The following is a 24,206-nucleotide window of genomic DNA, read 5'->3' as shown; positions in this document are numbered from 1 at the left end:
GAACGACTAGCTTTCCCTTCTTGTAAAATTTCTCATTTATCTAAACTATTGACTTTTCATCTGTGGGCAATCTCCACGAAGCTCCAAAACTGCCCCTGTAGAAAGACCACAGGCATTAGGAGACATTACTGCCCAACTAAAAAGCTTCCAGCTGTGAGGCTTTTCCTTTTGTTCTTCAGACACTTTTTCTTATCCTCTATTCTATTGTACCTTCTGTTTCTTTGATTGAAATCCCTTGCCAAATGCTTTTGAAAATCTAAATATAACTATGTCTTCTGAATTTTCCTTTTATCTTGGTAGCAATACATTCAAAGGACACTTGCAGGTAAGATGAATGTCCAAACAAATATGCAATAACACTTCAGTGGAATTTAGAAAAATGTACATGTTATTGTGGCAGCTTTACAGTATCTATTTATGCTATTTATCCTGCTGTCTTTTCAAATGAAGTGTAGAATCATAGAATGGCTTAGGTTGGAAGGGACATTAAAGCTCTTCCAGCTCCAGCCCCCTGCCATGGGCTGGGCTGCCCCCCCACCAGCTTGGGCTGCCCAAGGCTCCATCCAAGCTTGCCTTGAGTGCCTCCAGGCATGGGGCACCACAGCTTCTATGCGTGACCTGTGCCAGGGCCTCACCACTCTCTGAGTAAATAATTTCTTCTGAATATCTAACCTAAATCCCCCCTCTTTTAAAACCATTCTTCCTTGTCCTATCATTGTAAAACAGTGTAAAAAGTTGGTTACCTTCCCGCTTATAAGCTTCTTTTAAGTCTTGGAAGGCCACAAAGATGTCTTTCTGGAGGATTCTCTTCTACAGGCTGATCATTACTGTCACTGTAGTCAGTTTGTTCAAAAATTTCTCTCAAACTGTATAAAATCTTTCAAGGATTTTGGATTATTTTTGCACGTAAGTCACCTAGCAAAAAATAATAAATGAATCCCTAAAATCTTGTGATAGCACAGTGCAGTAAAAGGATGTATAATGTGTACTTTTCAAATTGAAGAACAGAAGAGGGAGAGAGAGAGAAAGAACAGCACATCATTGAACTGATACTAACTTTTTGCAGGTCGAGGAAGAATTAGTATTTTCATATTTTTGAGAATGTGCATTTGTTTTCATGCATAAGCTTACCTATTTATGGAGCTTATGAAAATTTCATATAGAAAAAATTAGCTGAAAGTAGCTGAAAGCTGTTATGGAATTATTACATATGGCTTGTCCTGTTCCTTTTCTCCCTTCAGCACTTCCTTATTTCTGAGCACAGAATACAAGTCAAGATAGACACTTGGGCTGAACCACTTTATGAGCTTAGCTGCAGTGATTTAGTCTCATTTATGAAATCATCATAGCTGTTTATTCCATCAGGAAAGTCCCGACACAATTATATGCTGAATGACCACCCTTATAAAACCTATATTCTTGTGCAAAGAATATTATGCATTATAATTTGTTCAGAAAGCATACTTCATACATGTTGGAAATGTATGTTAAGTAGCTTCTAAAGAAATACAAGGTGAGCTGTAATTTGGGTCGTGAAATAGTGTTTTCTATAATAATTTGTTGTGCAGACTGCTCATATTAGAATTGACTGGATGGCTATTCCCATATTTTGAATATTTTTTCATTTTTTTTAAGGAATATAAATTTGCATTCTGCTCATCATGCGGCCTTCCGGAGAACCTGGTTAATACCAAACCTCAGGATCTTTGAAAATTGAAAAACTAAGGGTCTCTTCATGCTCCCTGAGTTTCTTAAAATACAGATTTTCCAGGTGTTAAGTAATGTCCATTAATACTGTCCCGAATTATCAACAAACGGTAAAATGCGTATGCAGCCTGTATAGTTGCCCCTGTGTAGATGCTGGGGGATCTCTTATGATGTGACATGAATGTGCCCAGGATTCATCTTCTTAGAAATGGAATAAATGTCCATAGGTGAGGTGATCTTTTTCTCTACAGGCTCATAAGGGTAGTCAGAAATCATTTAGAAAGGGGCTTTGCAGCTTATTTCTGTAGTTTCTTTGTGTCCCTGCATCAGGGGGCATACTGAATCTGAACATTAACTTAAAATGTCAGGTGCTGGCCTTTTGAATAGTCATCTAGTCAGCCTTTACCATTTAATGACAGGCACATCTAATTAAGTGCCTAAATTTCAAGCATATTTTTCACAGAGGCCTTGTTTGTTAGGACCATGGGAGGCTCTTTGTTCTGGAGGCAGGAGAGCCCATGGAACAAATGTGAGTATTCTACTATTCACTTTCCTGCTTTCTGACAAACACAGACGAGACTGTGATAGAGTAACAAATAGTCTGTGCACACAGTTGGCTTTTGGCTTTACATCATACGAAACAGAAGTTTGCCTCAGAAAAAAAGTCACGATTTATCTTATGGAGGAAGTCTACCTGCTTGGAAGCCCATTTACAGTTAGTGAGGAACTAGGAAAGGTCAAACTTTACACTTCTTGAGTTACACTGTAAAGAATCAAGCGCAGGTGATTCTTAAATGGACTAACCAAAGCAGGAGAAGTGCCGGTGGCAGTAGCACTGGAAGCTTCCTTTCCTTAAGGAAAAAGAGAATGAACACAAAAGAGTGCAAGAAAACTGCTTTTGATTCATGAGTTCTGCCATTTCTGTGCCTAGATATTTTCTGTAGGAAAATTAAAAGAGCTGTATTCAAGAAGCAGGCTTTAAAAGGATGTATTTCAACAGAGACCTCCATCTCAGAAGAAAACTAGATCACACAAATTACAAATAAGTTCTCTCATCTTTTTGGACCCCATGGAGCATCCCAGTTTCCCTCCCTGCCATTTCCCTCCTTAAGTTAGCTCTGCGTTTGTGTTTATTTCATACAGCAATACTTGCTCAAGAAAAGGTTACATAGCAGTGGCTGATGTGAGGGGATACCATGTACTGAATTTTAGGATTGTTGAATTGTTAAGGTTGGAAAATACCTCCAAGATCATTCAATCTAAATGTTCACCAGCCAATATTGTCCGCATCTTGCTTCCTTTACACACATTACAGAATAGGTTTCTCAAGGCAGGTGCAATCAAGTATTTTTAAAAGGGTCCTTGTCCTACAAAACTTGGCCAAAATGCTGTTAAGGTGTACATATTAAATCAGTTTGTTTTCCTTTCTGACTGATAATTAATAACACGGGAAACTTTATTTCGGGCTCTGAAATAGTGTTTAAATGAGTAAGGAATCAAAGACTTGTTGCCAAGAGATCTGCATTTGCGTGCATGCTGAAACACAATCTTTCCCTTTGTCATTTGTAAGCCAAGAGGCATGGAATAGGTAACGTGGTGAAAAAATCTGTTCTGTTAAATACTACACAGGGAAGGCTCAAAAATGAGAATAAGAGCAGCCTAAGGCGTGGCGAGACAGATACAAAAATGTGTGTGCACCATAAATGGTATTTGATTGTACAGGAAGGATCAACACATTTAACGTTAAGCTGATTTGGCCAGGTAATAATGAATTAACAACAGTATTGCTTAGCATTACAATGCGTGCCAACTTCCCTGGAGCAATGTTCAAGTCTGTCAGCAGTAAGTATATATGCTTTCCACTGTTGTTACATGTCTGTTTCATGTAGCTCTCTCTTTGTTTGATTCACATTTACTAGACACCAAAATATAAATGTATGTTTTGTGGTGACTTGGGGAACCTCTGATATCTTTCTCTCAGGCATGCAGAACTTGGTGTGTCTATTAAAAGTCACACTCGTAAGACCTTTGCCCTGCTTTTTTGCCTTTTTTTTTAATTTTTTTTTTTTTTTAATTGTAGATATTCTGAACAAATTTTACTGCATCTCACTTAACAGTGAGATACAGTTCCTTGTGGATATGGACACTAACTATAGATTTTAATATCTTCACTTTGAAAATGGTGCAGCAGTTCAGAGAAAGGTGATGGTCTATTTGACTGGCTTTGATGCTGACTGTGTGAAATACCAGGTTCAGGAGCATGTGTTTGGTGTATACGCTGCAGTTAGCAAGCTCTTTGGAAAGGACATTTATAAGATGAACCATGAGTATTTCCAGTCATCTTATAGCTTGTGAATGATAATGAAGCTCACCTTCCCTGCTGGTAATTTCATTACAGTGATCAGATCAACTCAGAATTGATGCTTCCTAGACTTGGCAATTGCATCTTACACTGTGGTACTGCAGGTCATTCATTTGACAAGAGGGCTAATCACATTGCTCCTGTGAAGGTTTGTTCATATCTATGTTTTTTTTTCAGTAGAATAGCTCCTAAGCCATTTTTCAGACAGTTAGCTCACAATACTTTGCCACAGGTTTTTATTCTAAACAGAAAAGCAGCTTCTTTTGAATTACATTGTTCTCTCATTCCCTCAAGCATCAAAAAGACAGAACCATTTTTATTTCAGATGGCTGAAAATTCCACCCCCGCATATATCTTCAAACATTAAAGAAAATATTGAACTAAATAAATGGTTTTGCTTTGGACAGAGATCAGGCCTCTAGCACTTCAGATTTTATTTCCAAAAGAAAGAGATCAGAACGATAATGTATGTACAATTGGGGAAAATAACACTGTGGTGTTATAGCTCACATAATTCAACCTGCCCGATGTTTCTGTGTTGTGCTAGAAGAAATAGAATGTCAGAAAGCAGTAAATAAAACCTCATGCTAATAGAAGTCTAAATTGTAAGAAATGATGTGAGTAATACAAGCAGTTAAACTGACTGGGATAAAAACTTATTGGTACTGTCAGTCTTCATGCTCCAGGATGTACACCGATCATTCAAAAAGGTCAGAAAAAAATCATCCCCCTCACAGCCCATTCTTTCTCCTTTCACTTCAAATTTGTTGAATACGAGCATATTGATTGTTTGCATCCTGGTTTATCTGCTTTTTCTCATTGTTGAATCCTGCTAGAGATTAAATGAAATATTGGCTTAACTTGATAAAATAATTCCTGGTCATATTTGTAGCAAGCAGTAGTGAGTAATTCTGTGGCTACCGGTGAGCTGATTAGCATTGTATTTGTTTTCTGAATTCCATAAAAAGAGGTATGTTAGATTTCAGTCTTTGGAAAATTAACCTTTCTTTAAGCTAAGTGCTGTCATCAGGATAAAGAGTTGTCAGACAATAAACTGATAACTGAAAATGTATTTTTTTCCAGGGCAGTCAGTAAGAGAAAGCTAGCTTCACCCTGAGTTTTTTTTTTTTACAAAACTGCGAGCAGAATGTTGCAAAAGCAAATGGTGCCTTGAAGATAGAGACCACTTTCTGAAAGTCAGAATCAGAAACCAGGATGCTTGAACAATGAGCTATGTTCCCCAGAAATGCCATGTGACAATGTGCCTTGTAATTGCTCTATGAAAGCAGTAATTCATAGGACAATTTAATGGCATCTTTGTGCTGTTGAATGGACGACAATCCCTCTCCATAGTCCTACAAATGCACGGTGCAAGCACAGTCCAGAAAGGTACACAGAACATCTCTTCCAAACTCCCGATGCCTACTGTATGATGTACACTCACATCTGAAACATCACATAAAAAACTCAGGACCTTTTGGGAAAAGAACATAGTCTGCAGCATGACATGGAAGAGAACATCCCAGGGAATGATTTCAGACTAGGAAGAGATTCAACATACATGTTGTTAAGCTAAAATGTCTCCAACCTGTTTTCTATAGAATATTGCTGGTATCTCATTCCAGTCTAGAGAAAAATACTGCTCTGTGAACCATACTTCTTGTTACAATTGAAGAGAAAGATGACAGCAGGATGGATATTCAGAAAAAGAGTTGTCAGGCACTGGAACAGGCTGCCCAGGGAGGTGGTGGAGTCTCTGGAGGTGTTCAAGGAATGTGTAGATGTGGCAGTGAGGGACATGGTTTAGTGGGCAGTATTGGTGGTGGCTGGATGGTTGAACTACATGATCTTAGAGGTCTTTTCTGACCTTTGTGATTTTTTGATTCTAAATATGAACTGAAGTTTCTTTTAAATTATGATACAAGTCCTTGATGTAGGATAAGTACTCTGGATGGTCTTTAGCGCAGTTGGCTTTAAATGCCTTGAAGACAGTAATACTCTTAACAGGGTGACTGAGCACTCTAAATCTCTGGCTTAGGATATCATTTGCCTTAATTACTTGTGGATCAGCTGTCTTAAAGCCCTGGCTTTTCTTGAAAACATCATGTTGGTGATGCAGTGAAAGTCAACCTATAAACCTGCTAGACAGCTTCAATTAATACTTCCTTTCAATCAATTATATTAACACAATCAACTTACAATAACATTAAAATATGTGAATAGCAGCTTTATATTGCCTCCTCTCTCTTTCTTTCCATCTTTGGAAGGAAATTAAAAAAAAGAAAAAAGAAAAAAAAAAAGAAAAGAAAAATCCCACTCATAATATATAGGAGGTGAAGATATCTATTGTGTATTTGCTTTTAGAAATGGAAATTTGATAGCCAAAGGTTAATTTTCAAAATTATAAAGAAATGCAGGAAAAGTCATTTCCTGAAAATAGTGTGAATTGGACGCTTTGGAACCAAGAAGATTAAATCATAAAAGGAATAGAAATTAAAAAAAAAAAAGGCTTAGAAGATATTAGATTATTTATTATGAATTTGTTGCAGTGTTTCACTGAAGCAAAGAATGAGCCTTTTAGAATACGAAGAAGTATATATGCATATTTAAAAAATCTTAATGCTATATATACATAATTGAAGAAAAGAAATCTCCACCAATCTATGGCATATCTGGTGGAGAAAAAGAAGGAGTTTCAAATTAAGGAGCAGTTTCTATAATTGCAGTATGGATAGACAGCAGGCTTGCATTAAGAATTAGCAGTCAATTTAAGAGGAGAATTTTTGTGAAGAATGGATTGAAAGTAAAATAATTTCTTTCCATTAAACTAATTGTCGGTAAAGTTTTGAGTGTTTATAACTCACAACTGTTTCTCATAAGGGACAGAAATCTGATGCCAAGCAAGTCCCTAAAGTGTGTGTCATTAATCAGACCTTGAAACTAATCCATTCTGGGGTCTCCTTACAGGAAGCCATTTAGGCAGCAGTTCTTATGATGAACTATAACTGTGTTGCTTTCACTTAACACTGTGTTCCACGTTTTCCTGCAAATAGGGTCCTGGCTGTATGCAAATAATGTCACTTTTGGGAGGCAGAACATGTGGCAGAACTGCTATGTAAGTTCATGTCATCTGGCCTGCGTTTACAGATCTTACCAAGACATGTTGCAGATGAAATTGACTTACTGCTGTCTTTTCTCTGTAACAGAGGGTCTGTGCTGCTGAAGTGTTCACAAAAGCTGAGTCCATACACACTACTTCTCGCTGCTAAGCCGCTCTCATTTTGTGAGAACATATTCTCATGTTACCCTGAAATATTTATTTTACTGACTAAGAATTAACCATAATGCAAGTTCTCCTCTTCCATATCATTTGATCCTAATTTGTCTTTGATTGCTGCCTACGTAACATTTTAACTGTCCTATAAATGATGAATGGCTATAAACTCCCTACAAGTGATAATGCTTTTTTTCTCAAGTTACTCTGATACTCATTTTGAAACATTACCTTTTCAAAATGACGGCATAATTATCTCCAGATATGCTACTCTCTATAATGGTTATTTTATTCTGATTCCTTGTACTTTTTTCTTGTTTGCCTTCACTGGTGAACTTCGAGTTCAACTACCTGATCACTCCCAGGGCTAACCAAAAGTGAAAGAACGTTATTGAGGACATAGTCTAAATGCCTCTAGAACATTGGCATGCAAGGTGAGGACATCAACTATCTCACTAGGAAGCCTGAAAGGTGACAGCTTCTTCTAGTGCCACCGTCCTCATTGTCACCTTTTGTTCTTTTTTAGGCACTGCGGCAGCATCAGACATTCCTTCCTTGCACGCTGGAGGAAAGGGCAAAGCAGCATCTGAGGAGTCTAACAGCTTGTCTGAAGCTGCGTCTCACTGTCTGCAAGAGTACAGAATCGTTTTCATGACCTACCCTGTTCTAAAGCAGCAGTAGTGCCATGTTCCACACTGTTACCTCTGGCTTTCCTCTGCCACAGTCAGTGACAAGAAGGCAGCACTCACGTGGAGCCAGCTGCATTTTCAACCACCATATGCTCCCCCTGGCAGAAATGCCCTTGGGGCTTCCCCAGGCTGTTCTGAAGGGAGCAAATCCCTCCTCAGCAGTCTTGGCTGGGTGACAGGCTGGTCTTTGCAGTAATTCAAGAAACACTCTTGTTGGAAAGCGTAGGTTTCAAAGATTCATTTCTCCAAAGCAGCTGGAATCCAAGAAAATGTGTCAAATCTCCACTGAAGGGAGAAACTGCTGTGCCAGCGCTAAGTTGTTCTTATTTTAAACAGCATAGTGATTGGCCATGTCGATGTCATTATTTCTCTCTTCCTTGAAGTCGCTGGTTTTCCTGGGACGTGCTGCAGGGCAGTCTGTGAGCCAGCTGTCATGCCCTGCACCATATGGTGGCAGCAGTCAGGAAATCCCTGTGGGCTACTGCTGGGCTGCTGTGGGAACAGGTGAGCTGAGCATGAGGTAGTGTGGGAACCTCCCAGTGCTGAATCTTGCACTTCCACACAGCAAGCACTTTTGCTTCTTCCTGGACCTAGTTGTACCACTCTGTGCCTGTACCTTGAACACTGTATTTAGTTGTTGTCCTGTTTGGGCTTTTCTGTGCCAGAAATATTAACCTGATGGAAATGAACAAACTCACTGTGGGTTCCCAGCCATCCCAGTAGTCAAATTCCAGTACTTGAAATTCCCTCAGCCTTTATGGTGTTCAGTCCAGGGGTGGTGCTGTTTACTGGCAGAATTAGTGCAAGGTTCATTCTGTGATACCCTGCTGTTACTGCAAGCATCCAGCTCCAGAGTCAGAAATGCCTGTGGAAGCTAGGTTGTGCACCACAAGGAGGTCAGCATGAAGGGATGCGATGCTCCCAGCTGAGCTCAACCGGGGGGAGGTGAAAGCTAAGCTATGTGTGCATTGATGAGGAAGAGGAACATCTGCCTCTTGATGTGATGTCCTGCTTTGGATGTCTGGTATGTATGTATGTATGTGTGTGTGTGTGTGTGTATATATATATATGTATATATATATATATATATATATATATATATATATATATATATATATATATATATATATATATATATATATTGAGAAAAGCTCTTTTTGCAGAAAGGCTGTTCTGTGAAAACAGAGTTGGGAGGATGTGTATGGGGAGACAGCGATCCTTTTTGTGGACAGAAGAAGCTGCCAAGCTGCCACCATACAGCTTTTTCTCTAGAACAGCGTGGTTTTTTTTTTTTTAGCCATAGCTGTAGAAACTTACTGTGAAGATTGATGTGGATAAATGGATACGTGCAGAGGTACCAGGCACGTACAGATCTGATAAGGCGTATGTAGTTTAAGTGCTAACTCTTTTTGGCAGAGCTAGGGAAGGGAGAGAGTTTTATAATCTGCAAGGGACAGGGCAAGTACATATTCTCCTGAAGTCTCCTATCCCAAGCACCACATTCCTTCTCACATGAGATCTGGAGCCAGTCAGGAGAGGAAAGCAATCGCAGTGCTGTGTGTGCTCCTTGCTCAGTAGCTGCAGTTGTTACGAGGCAGACTTTGAAAAGCTGCTTGATGGTCTGCAGCAGAAAAAGTCCAAGTCCTCAACCTCTGAAATTCTTCACTGAACTACTTCTGCTAGAGAAAGAGTTGAGTTTGATTTGCTCTTTGAAATACTTGACTCAGAGATCAAAGCAAGTTTGGAGAGGAAGGATAGAACTGACATTGCAATTAACCTGATTTTCTTCCAGCTCTCCATGTTTCCAACATGGATGTGCTAATCAAGTTCTAAATACCTGTATATCTCGAATATTTGAGGTTTGCCTTTCAGTGTTTCTCACTGGATCCTTCTGAAAAGTCTGTAGGTACATAGGTAGTTTGATATAAGGAGTGCCTAAGCCACATTGCTACTCTTGTAGGCATAGTTATACGTGTTTAAAGGAAGTAAGGGCCTGGAGTAAAGGCTGTTCTGATCAACACCGGTGTGCAGCAAATTACAGTAAATGTTTTTCAGATGGTTATCATGGTTAAGCTGAAGCAATAATGTTCTTGCAAATCATTTAAAATGTGCTTACAACTTCAATAAGGACATCCTAGTTTGTTGCCTTATTGCTCATTCCATTGTACTGCTCCTGCTTAAGGGCCCAAACCAGACATTACTGAAGTGCAAAGGGATTCTGTGTTTAGATTTCCCTGGGTTTTGTAGAAACAAGATTCTTTGGACCCTGCTGTAACATTTCCCTATGGAACATAATTTTTCAGAGGCTGAAGCTATGGGCGAGTTATCACATAGAGGAAGATGTCAGGGTGTTCTCCCTTCCCTCCCATATGATGACCTGGAGTGAGGCCATTTTCAGTGTGTCCAGGAGGATCTGGATCTCAAGAAAGTGGAGCAACCCACATCAGAAAAAGTGATCTCTGAGGTCAGAATAAATGCATACAGCAGCTCAGGTCCAAAGCTTATACTGTGCCTGTGCAAAAGAGAGAGCTTTTTCTGTCCTATGGCCCATTTGTGGAAATTCAGTCCCACCTCAGACTGTTGATGTAATACTTTTGGATTTCAGCAAAATTTTCAGTGCTGTCTTTCCCAGTATTCTTCTGGACAAAGGGTCCAACATCCATCTAGATAGAAACATAATGTGATGAGTGAACAACTGTCTGATGGGTTGGGCTCAAAGTGTTACAGTATATAGTGTTACATCAGGCTGGCAGCCAGTCACTAGTGGGTTTTCCAAGGGCTCCATTTTAGGGCTAATTCTCTTTTAATATTTGCAGCAATGACTTGGATACAGGACTTGAAGATATTCTAGGTACATTTTCATATGAGACTAAACTGAGCAGAGATGCTGACTCCCCCGAGGGCAGAAAGGCATTGCAGAGAGATGCTGACAAATTTGAGGGCTGGGAGATAACCAACTGCATTAAGTTCAACAGCTGCAAGAGCTGGATTCTGCATCAGGGATGGGTCAACCCTGGCTATATGTACAGACTGGGGGATGAGAGGCTGGAGAGCAGCCCTGTGGAATGGGATCTGGGGTTCAAGGAGCGTTTGCACACCGCTCTCAGATATAGGGTTTGGATTTTGGATAGTTGTGTGTGGAGCTGGGAGTTGGACTCAGTGATCCTTGTGGGGCCCTTCCAGCTTGAGATGTTTTATGATTTTATATGTTTTAAACATACATATTTCTTCCTCTTATAATTTGCTCAAAGAATGACTAGATGATCACAGTCAACAGTCTACTTCCAGACTGTCAGTGAAAAATTAGGTCAGCTGATCACTACCACCTCATGTATATTTAATTACTTTTTAATTATGCTGTTCCGTGCTATAAAATGAACATAAGATTTAAATGCTTTGTGTTCCTTAGCAGCTTCTGTTGCCCCAAAGCTGGAAGTCTGCAACCTGCTTTTGTTCATCTTAACCCCACCTTCTTAGATTAACTGTCTGCACGCAGTCTTTCTCTCACTTTTATGTTTCAAGACGTAGACTCTGGCATTCTGTCAGAATAAAAGAAGGCAGTAATTTTCATTATTACTATACTCAATCTCTTTGTATACAAAAACTAGCCTGGTGCCTCTCAAGTTGCTGGATATCTGGCAATTCTACATATGCTGAAGTTCAGCTATTTATTCTGTCGAATGGAATAATGTAGGTTAGGCTTGATGGATGGTTCATAGAACAGACGTTATTCCTGCTTCAGGTCTAGCTGAAATGTCTGATAACTGCTTTACACCGTGCTCACTTTTATGCATTCAGACAGATAGTTCATTATTTTTAACACTTCTCATTATGTCTGAATGGTGACAACAATTGCTACAGTATTGCTTTCTCTTTGTAGGATTGTGATGCTATGAACTGGAGTAGGCTACATCTGCCTTGATCAATATTTTCCTTGGAATGTGTGGTGTCACTTCCTTTTCTCATCTCTTTGGTCACCTGATGGGCCTTGTTGTCATTAGCTCTGTCAACATACTTCAGGGAAAAGGCATAGCTAAAGCTCATCTAAACAGTCATGAGAACTTACTATAGCCACAAGTCGAACAAGAGTACTTAATGCTTGCTGTTCCTTCTGCTGTTTAATCTTTTCCCCAAATGCCAGGGACACCAACATCAATCTGGACTTCGGGGACTCACTGTTTTGTTCTCTTCTATAGTTTTGTTTGTTTTGGCCTGCTTTAACTTCAAAGCTTGTCTGTCTCCTTCTGTGTGCTAATCCTTCCTGACTTTCCATGCCTTGCTTCTGTACTTCTAAACCTGAGATTAACTTTTTGTGGCTGGTCTGAATGGATCATAAGTGACAATTAGCCTGCTTTTATTGCAAAGTACATTGCAGTAATGCATATGGACCCATCATAAAAACATATTTCCAGGGTATCCGTACTGATAAGTGACAGTGTACATGGATGGAGGAAAATCAATCCCAATCAGTCGGTGAAAAAGCCTCTACTATTTTCAGATGGCAATTCCTATCTCCTTGATAATAAAAAGACCTGTGGCTGGCTCTGTTACAAATTCCACTTCTTCTGAAATTTATGACAGTTCTCAAAGCATACTCTAAGATTAAGCTCAGTAAGATAAACCTAATGTCCAAGAGGTACTGTGAAATTACCCACTCACTTTTCAGTAGGCAATAAAACAGGGTAGTTGAAGTAGTTAAGGGCTATACATAAATGACAGGAAATTGTAGGATAGTGTGAACCCATACCTCTAGTCAAACAGTGAATTCAGTTTCTGTCTCCAATCTAGAGCCTGCATCTAACTTTTTTCTCTGCAAGACCAGTCTTGCTCCTGCTTCTTCCTGTTGGACTTTCCATGTAGAAGGGCAGAGAGGTTGGCCAGCTGCTGCTGTGGGCTGTCAGATGGGAGGTTTGGATCCTTTTGCTCTTTTAGATCTACCAGCCATTCTTAAGAGGATTCTTCTGCTAGTTTCAGCTCAAGTACTTCTTTTAGGCACCTACATATACGCATACCAAGTTATTTAGTCATTATCAGGAAATAAACTTAAGGTAATTAAGATAAACACCTCACAGTAAATTTTCTCTTTCTCGCCAATTTTGGTTAAATGCCTGATGTGCATACATATATCTGTTTTCTATGTTGCGGTGGGTTAACTCTGATAAGTAACAGAGTATCCACTATCCCTCACACCCCCACACTCACTTCCCATGAGATGGAAAAGAGAATTGGAAGAGCTAAGAGAAAAATGTGTGGGTCAAGATAAAGACTGTTTCATAATCTGTTTCATAATAATGATGAGGTAGTGCCTGAAACTGTTTTGGGCTGAAGTGGCAAACAACTAGCAAGGTAATATTTATAGCTCAGCTGCGCTCTCCTGGACCCATTAACATCTGTGGAATTATTTCTGATGGAAACAAAAGAAAAGATAAAGTAGGACCCAAACTGATCTTGATGAACGGGCATCATTTAACTCTTCTTAGTTATATCCATGTCAATATGAGAAGTGAAGTAGTTTAACACATAAAAAACTTTATTCTAAGTTTTTATTCTAAGTGACATTTTATAAATTTCAGGTTTGGATGCTGTAAGTTAAGACTGAAGACTTCAGTGTGAGGAAAGTTAAGAGATGGCTCTTCTTGATAACAGGGAGAAAATTGCTCTTCTGAGCTTCAATCTGCATTCATGAGATTGCATTGTTTTTGAGTGAGTTTTTTGACAAAACTATTTACATAGCAGGACTCAAGCCTTATTTTGCTAGTATTTCATGTGGAACAGCAATGAACCAATCTGAATTTCATCTGCCTGGTAGGAGTTTTTTTTTTACCTGAAAGAAATATCGTGCTGAAGAACCTTTTGTTCTACTTGCACTCTATGGAGAGGAAAATGGCACTCCTGTGTAGTTGCTAATATTTTTTTAAATTATTACTACTGTTACTGAAGGCAGGCATGTTTTAAAGTTATTTATACATAACATTTTCAAATAATTCAGCTGATGTTCTTGGTCAAGTCTTAAAGCCTCATGATTTTGATGCAGAAGCATGTATTTGCTTAATGGGTTTGATGCTGCAGATGAAACAGGAAGCAACTTGCCAGACATGTTGGTACCTGGAATACCTGCAACTATTGGCACAAAACATAACCTGTTCTGCATAGCGTGGACTGTGCTGTATAAAAGAGAGAGACAGAATTGGGGATAACGATACCCTCAGGTTTCAGGGATAACATTTCTCTGGAGAATGATGTCTGATGCCTTGTATTTATGCTCTATTTCTGATGACTTCATAACTACTAAATGTATTTAATTGATCTTATATACAGACTAGATTGGGGGGAAAAAAAAAAAAAAAAAAAAAAAACTGATTTCCAGAACTGTTTAAGCCTAGAGACTTATTTCTATCACCAGGCACGCTGGTAAATTGGGAGTATCTTCAGTATGACATTTAATTTACAAAACATAAAATTAGAGTATTAGTATTATCTGAGGAGTACATGATCATAAGTATCCTGCTGAGGAATAATTTCCCACCTCCTCATCCCACAATCATCTATGTCATTCACTGCTGTTCATAAGTCAATCAAGATCCATCTTTTAGTGCAGCAGATAATCAGCAGCCTCTCCTTCTACCAGGAGAAATAGGAATATTTGCTTTTAGCAACCTTTTCCTCAATTTGAGTGTGAACTTAGCTGAGTCTTATTTATGAAACTTTGCTTTCCATACCCATTGAAACTATTCTTTTAAATATTTAAATCATAATTCTACTTGATTTTTGTTGTGGTTTAACCCAGCCAGTGGCTCAACACCACACAGTCGTTTGCTCACTCCTCCCCTTGCCAGTGGGATGGGGGAGAGAATTGGGGAAAAAAAATAGAATTCATAGGGTTGACATAAAACTATTTACTAAGAGAAAAGGAAAAGGATCATAGTTATGACTGTATATATGTATAAGAATGTATATAACAAGTGACACGCAAGCAATTTTTGACCAGCGGCTGACTGATGCCCAGCTACTGCCCCCCAAGAAGTGGAAGAGAGCAAGATGAACTCCTCCTCTTTAAAATTCCTTCCTCATGATGTCCTATGGCATGGAATATCCCTTTGGCCAGTTTAAGTCAGCTGTCCTAACCCTGCTCCCTCTCGACTCCAACTGTAAACATCAGTGTGTTACCTACAAGGGTTTTTCTCCTAGAACCAAAGCACAGCATCACACTTTGAAGAAAACAATTCCATCCCAGCTGAAACTAAGACAGTTTTGAAAACCTGCTGGTAAATGCTTTTTCATGCATGGCTTCTTTGGTTTTTGGGTTGTTCTTTTTTTCTTTTTTTTTTTTTTTTCCTGGAAATGAGTGGCTTATTTACATTTCTCTTTATTTCCTGTTATTTTATTCATAAATATCTGGATAATACAGTAAATCTGACATTCTTGTTGAAAACAGAGTTCCAGTTATTTTGAGAGATAAAACTTTAAAACTAGTGATTAATTACTTATTCCCTTAATAGCTATGATTTTGTCTTTCAAGACCCTCTGCTGCAAACAGTTCTCCCAATATAATAAAGGTAAGGACTTGCTCAAGATTTCAGATCCCTTAAACACGTTAATTTAGCTTCAGTTGTACATTTTAGCATGTAGTTAGACCAGTGTAATTCCTACTTTATGTTGCTGTAGGAAAATATATTAAGTACTGCAGCTGTTTAACTCCAGCATGCCAAACACAACATGTAGCCTTGCAAGGCATGGAGCCACATCTGCTCTTAGAAATTTCTTGTCGTAAGACTCTCTAGGCTGGAGCTGTTGGATGCTTAACCCTGGGCTTGTCAGGATGGTTGCATGCAGTGTAACATCAGCCAACTGTCTTGGCTTTGTTGGATGAGTGGGTTTAAAAACTTGTGGATACCCGCCACACAGATGTAAGATAAATGAAAAAGACACATCAGTAACATTAATGTGGGTATCAAAATATTGCTATATCAGAATAAGGTGGTATCTGGACAGATATATTTTCTGCAGTAGTTCAATCATTTATCTTTACATAGTATCTTGGACTGTTGCTGAGTGCTGTATTAATTTCTGCAGTTTACAGTATATGTTGAAAATGTGAGAATTGTTGCTTTTGCCATGTTTTCCTCATAAAAACTCAGTGACAGGAAGCCCACTGAACAAAGCTTTGTTTTTAGTAGAATTCTCAAAGTTATTTAATTTTTGTGGAGATGAGTCAAAAAAATTGGCTTTTCAGTACCCAAATTTTAGATATCTTACTGTAAAATATCCAACATTTTAAAAAATTGCATCATACATCATACAGGCTGGTTCTTAAATGATTTAATCTGTTTCTGTTTTTCCTTATTTCTTTGCAGAGGTACCTATTCATCTATTACTTGTTTGATTTTGAGCTTGTAAAGTTAATTAAGTTCTAGGGTTTCAATCCACCAAGCAATTCTTATTTGCTCCTAAATAAAATTTAGAACACTCATTCATTTGTCTTCCTAGGATAAAATTACCTGTCTCCTGTTGGATGCAGGAATGTTTTCTGTTCAACCCTGTCTGATATTATTGAACTCCAACTGACAAACAGCTAATTTAATCAATATTTTCCTGCCTTACACTATGTATATCACCCTGTGACCTACACAGCCAGCCTGTCAGGGAGACTGTGCTTTCCCAAGCAGCCTACGTTCTTGATCCCAAATCAAAAGATTGTGAGTACCCAAGGTGCTTTCCCCTCACTTTCAATTTCTTCTAGTCCTTTTGGAGGATGTGTGACACCTCTTCCTGTGAGGCATTAGTACTGTCAAAATTTGGCAGGGCCAAATTACAACTGGCACGCAAAAATAAGGACAGTATGATCTTCCTGGTTTCAGGTTTTATTTGATGTTTACAGTGACAACTTTAAGATGTTAACTGTATGAAGGCAATGGGAAGTTATCTCCAAATTTTCTAAGTTTATTTTGTGCTCTGTTTACTTCTAGCACTTATTTGAGCACAGGCCGCTTTTAGATGGGATGCAGTGACAGCATTCATGGGATCTTGCCTGTGCATTTGGAGGAGGATGCTGGAAACAACAACCTCTCATTTAAGGTAAGCTTTTCTATGGTGAACAGCTAAGCAATCATGTTGTACTTATCTTGTGTGCTAGTGGGTTTGGATCTTGAATTCCTTGAGACATGCCCTGATTTCAGTCACTGGTTCTAATCTTCCATAGAAACACAAACAAAGCTTAAGCACTGTGCAGAATATTCAGAACATAATGAACATCTGATGAAGTTTTCACCAGTGTAGTACATGTCCTAAAGTTTCATTCTTAAGCAGAAATTCTCAGACGTGTGTAGTTAACCTAGTGTGCTCTTCTAAGGCTAGGCTTGAGCAAGAGTTGCAGCTTTGAGGACTTGGTTTCTCTCTGTTCTCATTGGGGAAATGCTATTCAGCTGCATAAGCAGTCATTTTTATAAGGAGGGGAATTGAGAGTTTTCTTCCTTCACAAGTTCAATTCCCATTTTATGACGTTATATAACTAATCCTGGTTTCAGCACTTCAGCAGGATGAAACTGGCAGGTATTTGTCTCCTTTCTTGTCACAGCGCTGTAGTGTAATGCTGGATTTAGCAGGGTGAAGCAAGGATTTTCATCTCTTACTACCGCTTCCGTCTCTCTCTGAAGCCATTCATAGCTGCACCCTGTGGGTGTTCAGGGCTGTTTTTCAAAAGAGTGCTCCTTCTTCTGGACAGTGAATTGAATTAAGACATGGTTTAATGAGAACTATTGGTGATGGGCGGATGGTTGAACGAGGTGATCCTGCGGGTCTTTTCCAACCTTGGTGATTCTATGATTCTATTATTCTAAGAGCAAAGCTGCGTGTACCTTGGATGAGGGAGGAAATCTTTGGTTTAGCACTGAACTTGGCAGTCAGGAAACTGAGTACCTAAAGTTTTTGGTAGATGCTGATTTGAAGGAAGGAGTTTGAAAGCATCCCTGCACCTTTACACTTAGAATTTAAACCAGATGCACTGTAGCTGTAGTTCTATGCAAACTCTCTTGGCAAGTGCTTTTTCACCTTTTACAGCATTTTAAAGTTGGCTCATCATGCACTGTGTTCCACACAGGGCATAAAACCAAGCTACATGAGGATTGGCTTCTGAGGCTGTAGTAAGAGGCATAGCTGTATGCCAAATTCTGAAGATATTTTTCAGACCAATTGTCTCCTGAAGCAAAAAAAAAAAAAAAAAAAAAAAGTAATATACTAAGCAACTGAGAGAATTAGAGGCATATTTCCATACTCCTGTTGCTTTGATCATTGAAACTGGGAGGGACTTGGTCAGACTTAAAGTGGACGTAGTCCCAGAGTAAGTTTCTGCTCTTCAGGAACAGCTACCTGATAAAGCATAGTATTAGACAGGCAAAACTTAATCAGGTTTCTTATTTGGGAACAATCAACTTGTGAAGATGTGGAGCCATAAAGAAGCTATTTGCTAGCAGAAAGGTGACATTTCTTTTAGAGTGAATAGAGGTACTGTCAATTTCTGAGAGGAGAAGAATAATCCGAAAATTACTAGAAATCTTGAAATCACTCAAAAAGCTTTTAATAACTTCAACAGAGGAAAAACTGTTACTGTGTGATTCTTTGTTATTATTTGGTTCAGCAGACACAGTTTGGAAAAGTTTATGAACGTGCTGCAACTGAACTGCCAGGTTTTAGTTCATGCATTAAACAGTTTCTTCAAACGTGTTATAAAAATGACACCACAGCTTTAACATTATCATGTTTCTAAAACTGGGTAATTTTCCAATAAAATTGCCAGCAGTACCAGAAGTTTCCTAAGGTGACTTTTCTGTCATCGTGGAGAAATGCATTAAATTCAGCCTTTCAACACTGTTTATGTGGGAAAGCATATCTGTCATGATATCAGAACAGGCATCTGAAATGCCATCAGTGTCAGCCTTTACAGTCAGAATTTCTGCAAATAAAATTAAGTTTGAAAGATGCTAACTTCCCTTATTCTGTGAGTTAAGTTGCACAATAACTGAATATGCAAGCGCACAAGCTTGTAGTACAGTTGCCAGATGTTATAAGCATCCGTCTGTGATCTGGGTGCACTTCATTTATGGAATAGTATCCATAATTTGACTTGCATTTATCCTAGCGTATACCAGGACAGTTATTAAGCAATGTAAGCTAGGCAGTATGGATGTTCTCTCTGAAAGATCCACATCTTCCCTTCTTTACTTTCTTCAGATCTTTACCCTGTTGCTCCTCCGCTCTACATAGTGAGCTCCCAACCACCATGCATGAACCTAGTTATATGAGTATATATGCTGTACATTGCCTAGGGGAAGCTCTTTCTTCTACACCTCTTCCAAAGACAGAGTGAACAGTCCGGGAGGGAACTGAGATATTAAGTGACTAAATCAGGGATCTGTCTGCGCTGTTTCTGATCCTAGCATATTTTCACAGCAGCTCTGCTCCAGCTTCTTAACTGAAATACAAGGTATCATTTTTGTAAAATGTGGCCTTTTTATACCAGGGATGTAAATTTAAAATTAAAAAAAAAAAAAAAAAAAAAGTTTCTGTCTTACTGGCACTGTGTTGAAGACACATTGATGGCACTGGATAGCACAGGCACATCGTGAAGACACACTGAATGGTACTGAAAGGGTTGGCCTTTGGTCCAGATTTTAATTTTAAACACAGAAAATTATACATGATTGCTGCCAGATGGTTTAGTGTCATCTTATACAGCTGGCTGAGAAACAGAAATAATTCTCATAAAACTGAGACATTTTCTGCTACTTAATGTTGTACTAAATTGGAAACTGCCCACTAAGTAAATTTTCTGCTTGCTTTTGGAATGGAATGGCATGCACTGAAGTCTTTCAAGTGCAGTTTGCATGCAGGATTTGTCTTCCTCCATAAGTTGTTTTTTTTCTTACTGAGCTGAAAGAAGTTAAAGCTTTCTCCCGCCACAGGGCATGGCTAGGTCATGCAGACCTCCTGGTCAGCCTGAGGAAGGGAGTGCAGACACCAAGTAACAATGAGGAGAGAAGTGTGAGAAACTGTCCTGTGAACACCAAGGTCAAAGAAGTTGGAGGGGGAAGAGGTGCCCAGGTAACAGAGCATAAGTTCCACTGCGGCCCATGGAGGACAGCATGATAGAGCAGATTTTTCCCTGCAGCTCGTGGAGACGTGCAGATATCCTCTCCTTTTCCACTTCATGGCTCATGGTAGAGAAGGTGGACATGCGCTAAAGAAGCAGTAGCCCATGGAGAACGCACACTAGTGCAGGTTTCTCTTGAGGGACTGCAGCCCACTGAGAGGACCCACAGGGGGGCAGGGGAAGGTGTGAGGAGGAAGCAGCTGCACAGAGTCACTGGGGGTCAGACTCTTCTCCCAAGTAACTAGCAATAGGATGAGAGGGAAAGGTCTCAAGCTGTGCCAGGGGAGGTTCAGATTGGATATTAGGAAAACTTTCTTCTCAGAAAGAGCAGTGAGGCAGTGGCACAGCTGCCCAGGGAGGTGGTGGAGTCACTGTCCCTGGACGTGTTCAAGAACTGTGTGGTTGTGGGACTAAGGGACATGGTCAGTGGACATGCAGGCAATGGGTTGTTGGTTGGACTGGGTGATCATAGAGGTCTTTTCCAACCTTAATGATTCTATGATTCTATGCCTGCAACTTTCCTCCTTTGCTTTGTGGAGCAGGAGGTAGAGGAGTGGGGAATGAATGAAGGACTGAAGTTGAACCTGGGAATACGAGTGATAGGGGAAGATGTTTTCCTTTAGGTCTGTCTTTGTTTCTCACCATCCTATTCCATTCCAATTGGCAGTAAATTATATTAATTTTCTCCAAGTGAACTTTGTTTTGCTTGTGACAATAACTGGTAAGCGGTCTCCCTGTCTTTGTGTAGACTCATGAGCTGTTTCATCTTATTTTCTCCACATCCTGTCGGGGACAGGCAGTGAGAGAGCAGCTGGGTGGCCACCTGGCCGCCAGCCAAGGTCAACCCCTCCACCAGTAAATATATGCCTTTGGAGTAGCTCCTGGTAATACTAGTTTGCTAGGTATATACTCAGCTTGATTAGTTTTACTAGTTCAGATTATAGGCACTTTGTGCCCAGTTGCTGTGTTTTCCTGTTGACAAATATTTACCCACCTTCTAAAACTTCACAGATCTGTGATGAACTCAGAAGACACCACTGCAGGACCATTCAGGGAAGCTGCAGTTCAGTCTGCCCGTTTGTAAGCTGCTTTTCTCTGGCTTCTAAATATTGCTAATTCAATTTAGAGAGGGAACAGCTTCTAAGTAGCTTTAAGGTGAAAGTTAATGATCAGATATCTTCATGCAAAGTTGGAATTGCTTGCCCATCAAGGCACAGAGATGTGTTTTGTGGGACCTTTTTATGTTTTGTACTATACTGTCTTGCAGCACCAGGGAATTTTATTACTACTATCTGAGGGCAGGTTTATGAGTTGTCCTGGCGTTTTTTTCTTCAGTACTACAGAATAATTATTTTTAAATACCCCAGTATCCCCTTTAAGGCATAGGAGGATAACTCAGCTGTGAAAATGCAGTTATTCTCCAGCTGATTGTAAGGAATTAGTTTGCTCTTCTAGGCTTCTATATCCTCCTGAATTAATTGGTGTGCTTTCTCCTTTTCTGCCTTTCCTTTCTCTGTTTCCTTTTGTTTGGCTATTGTTTCTTTTACAAATTTCTCTTGACTCTTTTCATACACATACAGTACTTATCTCCTGAATGTAATCCTTTTTCCTTATTTATATGAATAACCATTATTTATTTATTATTTTCCCTGAACTGTTAAATAAATCAGGATTATGCTACATACAGGTAAAATAAAAATATGATATGCAAATCATTTATATTCCAAGATGATGTGGTATTGTATAGGTACAATTATTCTTTGTGGATGCTACTTGGGAAGGAATAGAGCATTCTTTGATTTATATCCTTGAATTTAATAACATAAGTACATATAATACTCCAGAGTTTTTATTTGGTTTTGTTTTTTATTATGTGGAGGAGACAAAGGGTTACGCCTAATACAGAAAACCTGAGCTCAGCTTTAACTTCTGGCTATTGCCATAAAATACTGTGGCAATCAAGCCTATCAAAAGCATTAATACAGAAAGAATTTAATTCACCCAGAGGGATTTTTAGGGAATATTCATGTGTGTGTTTGAATACATTCATTTCTTTGAGGACAGACTGGAAAATTTAAGCTTCAGGAGCTGTACCTTCTGTCTTAGGTGAACTAGGTCAGCGTGGTGCTTTTCAGGAACTGTCGGAGAATAAAGGTTATTCCATTAAAATTTGGTTTTCTGGGCTCATGCAAGCATCACTTTCTGTCAAAAATAGCTTTTATGTTTCATTGTGATACGGTTTACAAGGATGAGACATGATTTAATAAGTAAATGAACTTAGAAGGCATACAGACTTTTCCCCCTTTGTGTCTTGTATTTGTGTGGAAAATAATTTGGTAACATTTTCATGCTTGCTGTTATGTCTTGAACATATGATTTGTAATACAGGAGAATTTTTTACTGTCCTGTATCTTCCTGTAAGTTTGTAGCACTTCAGTGGATATCAGCATTCTCTAAGAAAATCGAAGTTCAGAATTAGTAAGGGAATTTCTAAAAATGACAGCTCTTGGTCTGAAAATCATCTGAGGTCTTTATTTCCACCTATATACCATGGCTCAGAGGAACCTACTTGATTTCACATACTGAAAATATGACCTCCACTTAAGCACTTTTCATGAAATTAAATCCATGTTTCCCTTCTTTCTTTTCAAATTTGTATTAAAAGCCTGAATCCAGTTTTTCAGAGACCAGAGTTCCAGTGGTTTTCTCTTAATGGTCAACATTGATATGCTGACATACTACATGATGATGAAAGTAGTTTAAAAATGAAAAGAAGAAATCTGTAATGCATCAGCAATTTTGTCTGGAAACATTAATCTCTACTTTCTGAACTCTAAAAGATATCCTGTGCCTTTATTTTAATTGCATGCGTTGATTGTGCACTTACATTCCTGTTCTAAAAGCACCGAAGTTGTGCTTTCCCACTCATAGTGTGCAACTTCTTAGTAAAACGTAGATTCTCTGAGATGCGTTTCCATCAGTTGTTCAGAGTGAAACACAGAGGAGTTCTCTTTGTCAGCGCTCAGTGGGAAAAAAAAAACAACATTTGAATAACTGTTGTACTTACTGGTACTTTTTCATATCTTAAAATTTATTGAGAATTGCACGGTTGGGAACTAACTTTGAGACTCTGATGATGTGAGACAACTTTGCAGCACATTTAGTACTGCATAGCACTGTGGTGATGAAATTCCTCTAGAGAAATATAAAATATAAAACGCCAAAATATTTTCTCATGTCTTTCCTTTAAATTAAATTTCATGCTGTTTTTACTTTTCTGAATTGACTCTCGGGGTTTAATGCCAAATGCTGATCATAAGATAAAGCTGTATCAATTTCTTCTTTATTTTCTTTGTCCTATCCTATTAAGAGATCTTACTTTAAACTATCTGGGGTCCTTCAGACAAAAAAATCAGGGACAAGAAAACAAAACTTCCCAGCCTTTTCAGTCTGACCGCAGCAATGAAAAAGCTGACATTTGACTGGCATTCTGAGAAAAGTTTTTGGATACATTATAAAGTTAGTTCTTGTAATCACCTCAGTCCATTCTGCTGTTGACAATACATGAAACATGGATGTATCTTAGTAGATGTTCTTTCCTTGTCCTTTGCTATGGGTTATTAGCCATGATGGGTTGCTAGTTAGCAGTTCTCCACATTTTAATGTATATTTGAAGTAGTTCTCAGTAGGAATTTAATTTAGAATAGAACAGAGTAGTTCAGTTGAAAGGAATCTACAAAGATCATTGAGACCAACTGCCTGACCTCTTCAAGGATAACCAAAAGTTAAAGCACATTAATGAGGGTATCATCCAAATGCATCCTGAACAAACACAGGACATCAACCACCTCTCTAGGTTTGATCACCCAGTGCCCATCTGACCTCCCCCGGCTCAGATCTGTGCTGTTCTCACCCTGCCATCAATTCCCAGGAGCAGAGCCTGGCACCTCCCTCTGCAGCCCCTCCTCAGGGCCCTGCAGAGAGCAGTGAGGTCGCCTGTAGGCCTCCTCTTCTCCAGATGAAGCAACC

General features: G+C 39.1%; 1 protein-coding gene across 2 annotated transcripts in view; it reads left to right on the top strand.

Annotated features, from left to right (window-relative positions):
- Positions 1–3,150: 3,150 nt before the first annotated feature.
- The window catches only part of LOC121109303 (guanylyl cyclase-activating protein 3), a 61,867-nt gene continuing 40,811 nt past the window's right edge, over positions 3,151–24,206 (top strand). Inside the window, exons 1-4 of one of the 2 annotated variants that reach the window (XM_046904610.1) lie at positions 3,151–7,184; positions 7,276–7,777; positions 7,870–8,536; positions 16,999–17,107. The gene's annotated coding sequence lies outside the window, so the exon portion shown is untranslated. Of the gene's footprint in view, positions 7,778–7,869; positions 8,537–16,998; positions 17,108–24,206 lie in introns of both variants that reach the window. The other variant, XR_005847677.2, reaches the window with a different exon arrangement.

Source organism: Gallus gallus, chromosome 1, assembly GCF_016699485.2.
Source record: "Gallus gallus isolate bGalGal1 chromosome 1, bGalGal1.mat.broiler.GRCg7b, whole genome shotgun sequence".
In the NCBI taxonomy this organism is placed as follows: domain Eukaryota; kingdom Metazoa; phylum Chordata; class Aves; order Galliformes; family Phasianidae; genus Gallus; species Gallus gallus.
This window is presented reverse-complemented; position numbering and strand designations above follow the sequence as displayed.